Source organism: Capra hircus, chromosome 6, assembly GCF_001704415.2.
Source record: "Capra hircus breed San Clemente chromosome 6, ASM170441v1, whole genome shotgun sequence".
Taxonomy (NCBI): Eukaryota; Metazoa; Chordata; class Mammalia; order Artiodactyla; family Bovidae; genus Capra; species Capra hircus.
Genome location: NC_030813.1, coordinates 18,494,870 through 18,510,480, shown reverse-complemented (window position 1 = coordinate 18,510,480; position 15,611 = coordinate 18,494,870). Strand labels below are relative to the sequence as shown.

Below are 15,611 nucleotides of genomic sequence, written 5' to 3'. Positions count from 1 at the left end.
AGAAAGCACAATAATGGCTCTTGTTTGACCAACATGTGGACACATGCTGTTAACTGCTCAAACATCTCCAGGAAGATAGTAGGACTCATTTCCTTATTTGTATTTCATTCATTCACTTTTTATTGAAGAAATCTTTAAAAAATAAGTTCACCAATATGAATTTTCAAGATGCTACATAATGTAGAAGGGAAAGTGAATCATAAGGTCACTAAGGAACAGGACTTTATGTACTTTTAGGTACCCATTCACCAAGAGAAATCCAAAAGAAATTTTACTCCCATATTTTTACTTGGTTAGCCATCTGTCCCAAACTCAATTCTGTGATATTGAGAAATCCTTAAGGTGGAGAAAAGTGCTGGAGAATAAAAACCAAAAAAGCAGACTTTGGAAAACTTTCAACTGTAATGAAAATTCAAACAGAATGCATACAAATTATAGTTGTCATTTTAGGCCTTCAGAGTCACAGAGTCTCTTAATTGATAAGTGCTCAGATACAAAACTGGCCCCAACTGCAATAATTTCTAGATCAGATTTTTTTTTAAGTGTGAATCAATTTATGGACAACATAGAATATGCAACTATTAAGGAAAAAAGTATAAACTTAGAGATTTCTTATTTCAGGTATTCTGATCAGGATCCTATTTTGTTTCTAGGAAAGGTACCTGAACCCCTCCTATTTTAAAACTACACAATTGTAAATTTAATATGATGTCAAGAAAGGGTTTTGAATGAAGTTCTGAGCCCAAAGTTCTATGGTAAACTATGAAGGCACCTGGATGTTGAAGCTGACAGATCTCAGAGGCTACAGCCACCCTCACCCTCCAAGACATCAAAAAAAGGACAGGATCTGATGATTAATCTCACACACAAAATGGCTGGGCCAGGGGATGCAGACAGGTTTTCACAGTTCCTTTAGTGGCCTGTTTCACTAGTCTGAAAACCAGTGAGGTGACGAAAAACAGCTGCACAAGATTAGAAAGCAGAGGCAGTTGTGACAGGAATACAGCTATTAGACTTCCTTGCTTCTCTGAAAAGTGCCTGACACCTAGTTTAGCCTTTTTCTATAGGCCAAGGTTAACTTTGAGTTAACTCTGGCTAATAATAAATTACATGTAATTTTGAAAAGAAATCATTGAGTTGAGAGGAAGCATAGGAAGTTTCCCATATTAATGTATATAACAGTGAAAGTCACTCAGTCGTGTCTGACTCTCTGTGACCCCATGGACTGCAGCCTACCAGGCTCCTCTGTCCATGGGATTCTATGGGCAAAAATACTGGAGTGGGTTGCCATTCCCTTCTCCAGGGGATCTTCCTGACCCAAGGGTTGAACCTGGGTCTCCCACATTGCAGGCAGATTCTTTACCCTCTGAGTCACCAGGGAAGTCCTATATTAATATATATATAATGGTATATATTAAATATTCCCTATAAATTGGCACAGTTATCTCTAGAACATTCCTAGAGGGTTCTATAACACAAAAGAGCCTACTTACTTTCATAAAATCTCTGGCTTTTAAAAAATTTGACTATGCCAAGCCTCCTTCCTCATGACCTTTGCCATGGGCGGAGTTCCTCATGCTGTGATCAAGCCTCAGGAAACCCCCTGTTCCCGAGCATCTAACCCCAAAACCAGAGTCTGTTTTATGCTCCCACCTTCGAATCACCCTGGATCCACTGGGGCTGGACCCCGGCATTTGACCTTAATCAAATTTCAAGTAATCTCTATAATACCTATAATGCCTATTAGTGCCAGTACGTTCTTCCAGTTACAAAGAAAAACTGTTTCCACCATACTAGCTATACAGTGCATTAACTCTTTCTGTATTTAGCACAGGTCCTAACATGCAGTGGACTTTTGATGTCTGTTATATAAATAATTGAGTGAATGGATAGTTACTCCATACCAGCACTTAGAATACTGCTAGATATTCTTTCCAGGTTAAAAGCTTCAATTATTTTATTTGTTCATCCTATGAAATGATTTTCAGATTTTTTATCAGCCAAGTGCCACATGTTTTGGTCAGAATATTTAGATTATACTTATGCTTATAATATAAATATGCAAATAGATTCAATTTCTCCTGAAATACAGGAAATTACTAAGACTATCAACAAGTTTATCTGGGGCCAATCAGCTATCCAGGCACTCAAGAGATTTATTTTTAATTCTCTTAGTGCTTAATGCTTCCTTTATCATGCCAATGAAAAATACCCCATGTAATTTCATCTAAAAAAAGATATTGGAAGACTGGAACATATTAATAGTAAGTCCATAAACCAAAACATCCATGATAAACATGGTAACTTAAATACTGATATTTCTTTTCAATTTCCAAGACTCAGGTATACTGAAATAAATATTCAGATCCGCAATTATGCATGTATGTGTAATCAGCTACTCAGACACTTTTTAATGGGCATTATACTTGCCCTTCTCAATTTAAACATTTTCTTTTTTTCTCTCTTTTATAGTCTACCAAATTACATCTGAAAATGGAGTCCATTAGAGTGTAACCTTACGCAACTATTGTTTTCTTCAGGAGGAAATAAGGGAGAGCATGTGCAGATGCATCATATCAGGCTCCTGTTTCCAGAATTACAGTCTTAAAGCTGCCAGGACTGTTTAAGAGCAGGGATGATCAGGAAATTGTTCGGCATATGAAACACCATTTTCTGAACATTTAAGCAGGTGAGGCAGGAGAATGCGAAACAACTGGCAAAGAGAACTTGAAATATTCAAGCAAAGGACTTTTTTTTTTTCCTTTTCAGCTTTCAAGATATCCTGTTTTTCCACAAAATAAATGAATCATATTTTCTATTCTGTTTTCAAGGCACTGAGTTTTTCTGTCCATTCTATTTCAATCTCACAGTATTGTAGGCCTCCATCTGGCCACAAACAAGTTATTCTGCTTCAATTTCTTCTGGAAGAAGAGTAAAATAAGTGTATCCAGATTTTTCTAGATTCAAATTACTGTAACCTCTTTGGTGTTGCAGGAGCATAAAGGTATATTTGGACTTCCCAGGTGGCACTAGTAGTAAAGAACCCATCTGCCGATTCAGGAGATATAAGAGATATGGGTTTGACCCCTGGGTTGGAAAGATCCCCTGAAGGAGGGCATGGCAACACACTCCAGTATTCTTGCCTAGAGAATCCTATGGACAGGGGAGCCTGGTGGGCTACATTCTATAGGGTTGCAAAAAGTCAGACACAACTGAAGCAAGTTAGCATGCCCACAAAGGTATATTTACATCTGTTCCTTTACTCCAGTAAGGGCAACCAGTCAGTCTTCCCTACAGAAGCATTCTCTGAAATGAATGCCACCAAGGATTTACAATAAATCTCATTTAACACAGTAGTACTAGTCAAAAGAGAAAACTGATATAATTTTTTAAAAAAATCTTCCCTCCTACACTGTTGGTGGGAATGCAAACTAGTACAGCCACTATGGAGAACGGTGTGGAGATTCCTTAAAAAATTGCAAATAGAACTACCTTATGACCCAGCAATCCCACTGCTGGGCATACACACCGAGGAAACCAGAATTGAAAGAGACACATGTACCCCAATGTTCATCGCAGCACTGTTTATAATAGCCAGGACATGGAAACAACCTCGATGTCCATCAGCAGATGAATGGATAAGAAAGCTGTGGTACATATACACAATGGAGTATTACTCAGCCGTTAAAAAGAATTCATTTGAATCAGTTCTGATGAGATGGATGAAACTGGAGCCAATTATACAGAGTGAAGTAAGCCAGAAAGAAAAACACCAATACGGTATACTAACACATATATATGGAATTTAGGAAGATGGCAATGACGACCCTGTATGCAAGGCAGGAAAAAAGACACAGATGTGTACAACGGACTTTTGGACTCAGAGGGAGAGGGAGAGGGTGGGATGATTTGGGAGAATGGGAATTCTAACATGTATACTGTCATGTAAGAATTGAATCGCCAGTCCATGTCTGACGTAGGGTGCAGCTTGCTTGGGGCTGGTGCATGGGGATGACACAGAGAGATGTTGTGGGGAGGGAGGTGGGAGGGGGGTTCATGTTTGGGAACGCATGTAAGAATTAAAGATGTTAAAATTTAAAAAAAATAAAAAATTTAAAAAAAAATCTTCAATGTATTCTCATATAAAGGGAATAGTTCTACAAAATAATAATATTTTCATAAATGTATGTCCAAATAATTTATTGTCAAATTTCCTTAAAATGAGCCATATACAAATAGCTATAGCTAATCAGAAAAATAGTCCTAAGTCTTTTTTTGAGAGAGCAATCTTATTTATTTGTGCTGATTACAGAAAACATGAAATAGTACTTTAAATTGATGACCATATTAGAAAGCCTACATTTGAGACACTAAATCACAAGTAATCACATAGACTGATTATAAGTATGTGATTCTGCAGCTGATACAAACAGCTTCCTGAATAATATGTGAAAAGCAGAGCAACAACTGAAACATTAAAACTGAGTGTCTCTGACTTAACCTAGAGGTAGTATAGTAACTCCTTATGGCAAAAAGTAACTCATCATGGCAAAAAGAAGTGGAAAAGGGGAAAGTAGTGACAGATTTCCTTTGCTTGGGCTCTAAGATCACAGTGGATGGTGACTGCAGCCAAGAAATCAGAAGACGATTGCTTCTTGGCAGGAAAGCATTGACAAACCTAGACAGTGTATTAAAAGCAGAGATATTATTCTGCCAACAAAGATCTGTGTAGTCATGGCTGTGGTCTTCCCGGTGGTCACTTATAGTTATGGAGAGCTGGACCATAAAGAAGGCAGAGCACCGAAGAGTCAATGCCTTTGAACTATGGTGCTGGAGAAGACCCTTGAAAAGTCCCTTGGGCAGCAAGGAGATCAAACTAATAAATCTTAAGGGAAATCAATCCTAAATACTCGTCAGAAGGACTGATGCTGAAGCTGGAGATCCAGTATTTTGGTCATCTGGTGCAAACAACTAGCTCATTGGAAAAGTCCCTGATGCTGGGAAAGATTGAGGGCAGAAGGAGAAGAGGGCATCAGAGGATGAGATGGCTGGTTGGCATCACCGATGCAATGGACATGAACTTAGGCAAACTCTGGGAGATGGTGAGGGACGAGGAGGCCTGGCGTGCTGCAGTCCATGGGGTTGCAAAGAGTCACACACAACTGGACGACTGAACAACAACAGAGACCTTAGGGGAAAAAACAGGTAGGAGTTGGCTTCAGGGAGAGTATACAGACATTGGAGATAGAAAGACCTGGGTTAATATCCTGACCTCTTACTTTTGTGTCCTTAGGCAAAACTATGTTATTTTCCTGGTGATAATCCTAAACCTACCTTCCAGAGTTACTATACTAATCACAACTAAAGTATGTAAATCACCTAGCACAAGGCCTGGGTCACTGCATATTTTAGGGTTTTAAGAATACATTAGAAGCGACCCTACTTTATAAAGAAAATCTGTGTGTGTGTGTGTGCGTGTGTGTGTGTGTCTGTACATACATATATACGTATATATCTTTTTTTAAGGGGGCTTCTTTTTCTAGTTCAGCTTTTATTTCTTTAGTTAGAAAGGATACGGCTACATGAAAAACAAATAACTTGTTAAAAAATCTAAGTCAAATTTTGTATTTTTCTTTTTACTTTAATATTTTATAGACATATGCATAATGTCAATTTTAAGTATAAACTGGAGTATTTTAAAATGGTAAGAGATCAACTCCTCAGATATTTCTAGGAGAAAGAACTGTGCCTGTGAAAGGAAGGGAATGTTTTGAAACCTTATCACTATGAAAAAGAATAAATGTGATAATGAAACATGTAATATGAAAAGAAATACACAAAGAGGTGATAAGAGTAGATATATTTGCATAAAAGGAAAGTGTGTAAAGGGTGATAAAATGAAAATATAAACGTCAACGGGCCAAAATATTTTAAAAACAATGCATAGTTTTAAAAATCATCAAAGATAAAAATCCACTAAAACTTACTTATTAGACTTAAAATTTGCTAGATATCTAATAAATTATTACTTCTAAGAAGAATGATCCTTGATTAATGGTGAATTTGCTTTTACTATGGATTTTTATTTTTTACTGTTAACAGTGTGAAAAACCAGTCTAATAGTTTTGAAGTGATGTTAATAGCTAGAGATTAAATTCCAGTGTTTCTGTTTAATTCATCAAAAATATAACACTCATTTCAATTAGAATAAACAATGTTGTTTGTAAGATTTAGACAAAATGACTATGGATTTTTTAATCTAAGCAAAACTTGTGGATTTTTCAACACTGAACACTAAACTTTTAGTACCAGAGGCTTTTACTCAGAGTGCAAGCTTCTATTCAAGGAGCAAAAGGGCATTATACTGCATACCTCAATTTGTTATTTGGTAACTATTCAGTGACTTTCTCGATGCTAATCATTTTATCTCCCTATTCTTTTCTATTTCATATGCTAATAGAGGAGGCTTGTATCAGATTTCCTAAATTGTGACCCCTCTGAGATATAGTACACCCACATATATCAAAGGACAAAGAGAACAGATGGTCCATTACATGCAAGACATGATGCCAACTCTTCAAATGTAATGTCTCACAGAATCCTCTTGCAATGAATATTATCTCCCCTTTACAGATGAAGAAACTGACATTTGAGTTCAGTCTCTTGTCCATGGACAACACAGCTAGGAAGTTTAGATCTCACCACCTTGAAAATCTGTGAGAGTTGGGGTAAATAGTTATTTTCTGTTTCACAACTACCTGAAATATACTAACTGCAGCTGGTTCTAAAATCATAGATTTGAAGCATCCTGAGAGGGAAAATCCAGGTATGACTGGTTGAAGGAGTAACCTCTTTTAACTTTTCTCCATATCATATGGACAGAATTCTTCTCTCTGCTAAAAACAAAAAACAAATCAAAACAAAAAACCTACACTCTGTTCCATGCAAGATGGGCACAATAAAGGACAGAAATGGTAAGGATCTAACAGAAACAGAAGAGATTAAGAAGACATGGCAAGAATACATGGAAGAGCCATACAAAACAGGTCTTAATGACATAGACAACTACGATGGTGTGGTTGCAAACCTAGACACCCTGCAGTGTGAAGTCAGGTGAGCCTTAGGAAGCACTACTATGAACAAAGCTAGTGGAGGTGGTGGAATTCCAGCTGAACTACTGAAAGTCCTAAAAGATGATGCTGTTAACATGCTGCACTCAATATGCCAGCAAATTTGGAAAACTCAGCTGTGGATACACAACTGGAAAAGGTCAGTTTTCATTCCAATCCCAAAGATGAGCAATGCCAAGGAATGTTCAAACTACTGCACAATTGCACTCATTTTACATGCTGGCAAGGTAATACCCAAAATCTTTCAAGCTAAGCTTCAAAAGTACGTGAACCAAGAGCTTCCAGATGTACAAACTGGATTCAGAAAAGGCAGAGGAACCAGAGATCAAATTGCCAATACCCATTGGATCATAGGAAAAGCAAGAGAATTCCAAAAATAAATTCTGCCTCATTGACTACACTAAAGCCTTTGACTGTGTGGATCACAACAAGCTGTGGAAAATTCTTAAAGAAAAGGAATACCAGGCTGCCTTACTTGCCTCCTGAGAAAACTATATGTTAAGAAGCAACAGTTAAAACTGGACATGGAACAACAGACTGGTTCAAATCGGGAAAGGAGTACATCAAGGATGTATATTGTCACCCTGCTTATTTAACTTACATACAGAGTACATCATGCAAAATATTGGGCTGGATTAGTCACAAGCTGGAGTCAAGATTGCCTGGAGAAATATCAACTACCTCAGATATGCAGATGATCCCACCCTAAAGGCAGAAAACAAAGAGGAACTAAAGAGCCTCCTGATGCAGGAGAAAAGGAGAGTGAAAAAGCTGGCTTAAAACTCAACATTAAAAAAACAAAGATTATGGAATCCAGTCCCATTACTTCGTGGCAAATAGATGGGAAAAAATGAAAATGGTTTATTTTCTTGGGTTCCAAAATCACTGTGTCCAGAGACTGTAGCAGTGAAATTAAAAGTCACTTGCTCCTTGGAAGAAAAGCTATGACAAAACTAGACAGCATATTAAAAAGCAGAGACAGCACTTTGCGGCAGAGAACCATCTGGTCAAAGCTATGGTTTTTCCAGTAGTCAGGTATGGATATGAGAGTTATACCATAAAGAAAAGTAAGCGCCGAAGAACTGATGCTTTTGGACTGTGGTGCTGAAGAAGACTCTTCAGAGTCCCTTAGACTGCAAGAAGATCAAACCAGTCAATCCTAAAGGAAATCAGTCCTGAATATTCACTGGAAGAACTGATACTGAAACTGAATCCCCAGTACTTTGGCCACCTGATGAGCACTAGAAAAGACTCTGCTGCTAGCAAAGATTGAGGGCAAGAGAAGGTGATGACAGAGGATGAGATGGTTGGATGGCATCACTGACTCAATAGACATGAGTTTGAGCAAGCTCTGGGAGACAGTGAAGGACAGGGAAGTCTGGTGGGCTACAGTCCACAGGGTCCCAAAGAGTTGGACATGACTTAGCAACTGAACAACAACAACCCTTTGTTTAGAAATATATAGCCTCAGTGAGGCCAAGCTTTACCACTTTTTAGCATCATCAATCTATACAACATACAAAGCTACTGAATGTCAAGGATTGCCAATAATATCAGAAGAGGCAAGAATGAATCCTTCCCTAGAAACTTCAGAGGGATAATGGTGCTGTCAACACCTTTATTTCAGGCTTCTCCCATCCTGACCTGAGAGTGAATAAACTTCTGTTGTTTAAAACCAATTGATTTGGCTTAAATATATAAATTTCTATTGTTTCAAGCCACTCACTTTATTACAGCAGCCCTGGGAAATTAATAGAGATCTTGGTAATCCTAAGGCTTTGCATTTCTAAGAATTTTCTAAATAAACAACTTAACCCTTATATGATGAAATTCATGCCTTCAAGACTAGATTAACAAATAGCTTTTTGAGGTAGCATGACTGGGGTTTAAAAATAACTGGCACTGATTGCTGTAAGGAATAAATAAAATTTAAAGCTCTTAGCCCCAAACCTGGGTGGCATCTCTTGCTCAGTAAGAAATAGTACATTCTTTTTCTTCCTTTGTATCTCAGATTATCTGCAAGTTTTAAGGTCATGCAGGACAGAGAATTACGGCTTGCCACCTCTCACACCATTTGGTGCATTGTCTTGCTCATAAAGTATGATATGTTGTGTTTACAAAAGAATAAACTTATTTTTTTAACCTAAAGGAATGAGAAGGTATTTGTTTTCCATAAGGAAAGGCACATAACAATGTATTAAAGAAATCTTCTGTAACAATTAGGAACAAATAAACATTTTAATTCACAACTGAGAAAAATCACTGTCCTTTGGGATGTGAAAGCCTTATCATTACATCATTACCTTCAGTGGGCTACTGCAGACCTCAGCCCTGAAAAGCACTATGGTCTTTGCTGACAAGAAATAAACTCACCCAATCAAAAATAAGCAGGAAGTGAAATGTTACATACCATGAAACTTACTCTATACGTAATTTTTTGCACTTGGTACATGATGACTTTTCCATCTTCCTTCAAAAAATCTCTGATTTTAAAACCATGTGTTGGAGGGGAAAAAAAAAATCTGTCCTGAATTTTATCATTCTGGCTCAGGAGAGCCTAGGGGAGCTATCCCACGTTGAAGGTCAGGAACAGTGGCAGTAAGGAGATACCCCTCATCCAAGGTAAGGAGCAGCGGCTGTGCTTTGCTGGAGCAACCGTGAAGAGATACCCCCACGTCCAAGGTAAGAGAAACCCAAGTAAGATGGTAGGTGTTGCAAGAGGGTTCAGAGGGCAGACACAATGAAACCATACTCACAGAAAACTAGTCAATCTAATCACACTAGGACCACAGCCTTATCTAACTCAATGAAACCAAGCCATGCCTGCTGGGCAACCCAAGACGGGCGGGTCATGGTGGAGAGGTCTGACAGAACCTGGTCCACCGGAGAAGGAAATGGCAAGCCACCTCAGTATTCTTGCCTTGAGAACCCCATGAACAGTAGGAAAAGGCAATATGATAGGATACCAAAAGAGGAACTCCCCAGGTCATTAGGTGGCCAATATGCTTCTTGAGATCAGAGGAGAAATAACTACAGAAAGAACGAAGGAATGGAGCCAAAGCAAAAACAATACCCAGTTGTGGATGTGACTGGTGACAGAAGCAAGGTCTGATGCTGTAAAGAGTAATATTGCATAGGAACCTAGAATGTCAGGTCCATGAATCAAGGCAAACTGGAAGTGGTCAAACAAGAGATGGCAAGTGTGAACGTCGACATTCTAGGAATCAGCGAACTAAAATGGACTGGAATGGGTGAATTTAACTCAGATGACCATTGTATCTACTACTGCAGGCAGGAATCCCTCAGAAGAAATGAAATAGTCATCATGGTCAACAAGAGAGTCCGAAATGCAGTATTCGGATGCAATCTCAAAAACGACAGAATGATCTCTGTTTGTCTCCAAGGCAAACCATTCAATATCCCAGTTATCCAAGTCTATGCCCCAACAAGTAACGCTGAAGAAGCTGAAGTTGAACGGTTCTATGAAGACCTACAAGACCTTTTAGAACTAACACCTAAAAAAGATGTCCTTTTCATTATAGGGGACTGGAATGCAAAAGTAGGAAGTCAAGAAACACCTGGAATGACAGGCAAATTTGGCCTTGGAATGCAGAATGAAGCAGGGCAAAGACTAATAGAGTTTTGCCAAGAAAATGCACTGGTCATAGCAAACACCCTCTTCCAACAACACAGGAGAAGACTCCACACGTGGACATCACCAGATGGTCAACACCAAAATCAGATAGATTATATTCTATGCAGCCAAAGATGGAGAAGCTCTATACAGTCAACAAAAACAAGACCAGGAGCTGACTGTGGCTCAGATCATGAACTCCTTATTACCAAATTCAGACTCAAATTGAAGAAAGTAGGGAAAACCGCTAGACCATTCAGGTATGACCTAAATCAAATCCCTTATGATTATACAGTGGAAGTGAGAAATAGATTTAAGGGCCTAGATCTGATAGATAGAGTACCTGATGAACTATGGACGGAGGTTGGTGACATTGTGCAGGAGACAGGGATCAAGACCATCCCTATGGAAAAGAAATGCAAAAAAGCAAAGTGGCTGTCTGGGGAGGCCTTACAAATAGCTGTGAAGAGAAGAGAGGTGAAAAGCAAAGGAGAAAAGGAAAGATATAAGCATCTGAATGCAGAGTTCCAAAGAATAGCAAGAAGAGATAAGAAAGCCTTCTTCAGCGATCAATGCAAAGAGATAGAGGAAAACAACAGATTGGGAAATACTAGAGATCTCTTCGAGAAACTTAGAGATACCAAGGGAACATTTCATGCAAAGATGGGCTCGATAAAGGACAGAAATGGTATGGACCTAACAGAAGCAGAAGATATTAAGAAGAGGTGGCAAGAATACATGGAAAAACTGTACAAAAAGATCTTCACGACCCAGATAGTCATGATGATGTGATCACTAATATAGAACCAGACATCTTGGAATGTGAAGTCAAGTGGGCCTTGGAAAGCATCACTATGAACTAAGCTAGTGGAGGTGATGGAATTCCAGTTGAGCTGTTTCAAATCCTGAAAGATGATGCTGTGAAAGTGCTGCACTCAATATGCCAGCAAATTTGCAAAACTCAGCAGTGGCCACAGGACTGGAAAAGGCAAGTTTTCATTCCAGTCCCAAAGAAAGGCAATGCCAAAGAATGCTCAAACTACCACACAATTGCATTCATCTCACAGGCTAGTAAAGTAACGCTCAAAATTCTTCAAGCCAGGCTTCAGCAATACGTGAACCATGAACTCCCTGACATTCAAGCTGGTTTTAGAAAAGGCAGAGGAACCAGAGATCAAATTGCCAACATCTGCTGGATCATCAAAAAAGCAAGAGAGTTCCAGAAAAACATCTATTTCTGCTTTATTGACTATGCCAAAGCCTTTGACTGTGTGGATCACAAGAAACTGTGAAAAATTCTTCAAGAGATGGGAATACCAGACCACCTGACCTGCCTCTTGAGAAATCTATATGCAGGTCAGGAAGCAACAGTTAGAACTGGACATGGAACAACAGACTGGTTCTAAATAGGAAAAGGAGTACGTCAAGGCTGTATATTGTCATCCTGCTTATTTAAGTTATATGCAGAGTACATCATGAGAAATGCTGAGCTGGAAGAAGCACAAGCTGGAATCAAGATTGCTGGGAGAAATCTCAATAACCTCAGATATGCAGGTGACACCACCCTTATGGCAGAAAGCAAAGAGGAGCTAAAAAGTCTCTTGATGAAGTTGAAAGAGGAGAGTGAAAAAGTTGGTTTAAAGCTCAACATTCAGAAAACGAAGATATGGCATCTGGTCCCATCAGTTCATTGGAAGTAGATGGGGAAACAGTGGAAACGGTGTGAAACTTCATTTTTGGGGGCTCCAAAATCACTGCAGATGGTGACTGCAGCCATGAAATTAAAAGACACTTACTCCTTGGAAGAAAAGTTATGACCAGCCTAGATAGTATATTCAAAAGCAGAGACATCACTTTGCCGATTAAGGTCTGTCTAGTCAAGGCTATGGTTTTTCCAGTGGTCATGTATGGATGTGAGAGTTGGACTGTGAAGAAGGCTGAGCGCCGAAGAATTGATGCTTTTGCACTGTGGTGTTGGAGAAGACTCTTGAGAGTCCCTTGGACTGCAAGGAGATCCAATCAGTCCATTCTGAAGGAGATCAGCCCTGGGATTTCTTTGGAAGGAATGATGCAAAAGCTGAAACTCCAGTACTTTGGCCACCTCATGCAAAGAGTTGACTCATTGGAAAAGATTCTGATGCTGGGAGGGATTGGGGGCAGGAGGAGAAGGGGCTGACCGAGGATGAGATGGCTGGATGGCATCACGGACTCGATGGACAGTGAGTCTGAGTGAACTCTGAGAGATGGTGATGGACAGGGAGGCCTGGCGTGCTGCGATTCATGGGGTTGCAAAGAGTTGGACACGACTGAGCGACTGAACTGAACTGAACTGGCTACAGGATGCTGTTTCTTTATAATGCCTGATTTCACAGTGCACAGATATGCAAACAAATTGTTCAAATCTTTTAAGTCTACGTTTTTGTATTCTGGAACTCAGGGTATCACTGTGTGGCTCTATAGTTAGCAGACCAACTGGTCTTCTCCCTGCCTTTTACTTGCTTTTTCCATAATCAGAAGCTGGATCTCATTTCCAAATTAAAGACCTCTTCACCAAAAATTTATTTTTATGAAGGAGTGGCTTTACAGTGTTTGCCATTTGGGTTATTTTATTTGGCTTTTTTATTCTCTTCAAAATGTGAATGGAAAATGTTTATCTGCTGGAGGGCTACATGCATCTGCTTTGCTGGCTGAATGATTTCCACTGCCAAAAAGAAAAGGAAGGGAAAAAAGAAGGAAAAGGCATAGAAAAACCACTAGTCATTGAACAAATGTTGAGTCAAAAGCAAATTTGGCATGCCCTAAAAATGGTATAAAAAATTAAAAATCAGTTTCATTCTAATATTCTAACTTCTGGACCTGGGGTTCAGAGTATACTCTCTGTTGAATTACTTACCATAACACAGTGATTAAAATCCCAGGTTCTAGACTAACACAGATAGCTTGTTTGAATTCAACTGTGCCACTTACAAACTATGTAATCTTGAACAAATCATTTGACTTTCCTCAGCTTTCACTTCCTTTTCTATAAAATGGGGATAATACCCATCGCTTGGTACCACTGTGAGGATTGAATTAAATAACATAAGTAAAATGCTTAGTATAGTATCATATAGGGCTTCCCAGGTGGTGCAGTGGAAAGAACCCATCTACCAATGGAGGAAGTGTAGGTTTGATCCCTGGGTTGGGAAGATCCCCTTGAGGAAGAAATGGCAACCCGCTCCAGTATTCTTGCCTGAGACATCCAATGGACAGAGGAGCCTGATGGGCTATAGTCCATGGGGTCACAAAGAGTCAGACACAACTGAGAGACTGAGCTGAGCACGTGCACATAGTATCAGATGTTATCACATTCCATAAATGGTTAATAGTACATAATTCAGGGCACCTCCTACAGGATTATGGAGAGGTTGAAAATGAGCTCTTCCATAGCTCAGGTCCATAAAACGTTGTTATTTAACAGGTAGGGGAAAGTTGGTTCCTTCTGGGGGTGCTGAGTGGGGCTGTTGGCAGTCTTTAGCCATCCTTGACTTGTAGATCTCTGCCTTCCTCTTCACATGGCATTATCTGTGTGTGCCTGCTACTCTGATGGAATCTTCAGAGGGAACTAGCTACTCGATGGCTCAGTTTTCCTCTCCTACAGCCAAAGTCAGAAGAGGGATCAGCACAGGATGCCTATGGATCTCCACCAGAGTCTCCTCAGGCTTCATTCAGCCCAGGCAAGTTTACCGTCACTCCAATCCTAACAAACGTGTTCCTGTTCCCAGAATTCCCTTAGCTGACTGGAGGGGCCTCGGGATCCCAGCCCAGTAACCTTCGTTGTCATTGAGCCAAAGACCATACAGGAGGCTCAGGCTTGCTGGCATTGCCCTGAAGCTGGCCTTGGCAGAGTGCGGACTTAGAGGCATTCAGAAACTTCCACGATAGTAGCTTGGCCCTTTTGGCTTCTTGGCCAAGAATATGCACCAAATGCCTCAACTAGCAGCTTCCTTTCCTGCTGGCAGTGTTACCATGGCAACAACAAATCATCAGGGTACAACTAAATCATTAGGGTACAACTAATCTGTCCCGGTCAGGGTTCATCATCATCACGTGACCTGTGTGCACGCACATGTTCAGTTGTGGCCCACTCTTTGTGACCCCAGGGACTGTGGCCTGCCAAGCTCCTCTGTCCATCGGAATCTCCAGGCAAGAATACTGGAGTAAGATTGCCATTTCATCTTCCAAGGGCTCTTCCTGACCCAGAGATCAAACCCAGGTCTCCTGCATCTCCTGTGTTGGCTGGTGGATTCTCTACCATAAGCCCATCACCTGGGACATTCTTCAAATGCAAAATGTTAGGCTCCACCCCAGATCCACTAAAGCAGAATCGGCATTCTAGTCAAATTCCCAGGTAATCTGTATGCTCATTATGATTTGCTAAGCCAGCTCTAAGAAGTTAAGTCTTGCATTCCAAACTGAACTACAGGATGGGGGGAAAACGCATAGGGATGGAATTCATATACTCTTGTTTGTTTTACTTATTTATTTTCTTATGAGTGATGGTCAAAATTAGAAGTGATAAAGCAACTAATGGTTCAGCATAACATATTAATAATTCTATGTAGATTGAAAGAGAGCAAGAATCTACAAAACAGAATTCAAGAGAGAGAATAATTTACATTAAGCCCACCATTCCAAATTGTGTGATCAGAGTGAATGAGGTTTGGGTGTATGAATATGCTACTGAATTATTCAAAATGCTTCTTATATTTTGTGACACGGTATTTCATTTCACTGTGACTCAGATGTTTGGAGAAATACATTTTCAACCTATTAACTACTGTATCTGATGCTCATACAGATCATAA

At 39.6% G+C, this 15,611-nt stretch overlaps 1 protein-coding gene across 1 annotated transcript in view; it reads right to left on the bottom strand.

Moving 5' to 3' along the window:
- The window catches only part of DKK2 (dickkopf WNT signaling pathway inhibitor 2), a 128,274-nt gene that overhangs the window by 79,645 nt on the left and 33,018 nt on the right, over positions 1–15,611 (bottom strand). The gene's annotated exons all lie outside the window — the stretch shown is intronic.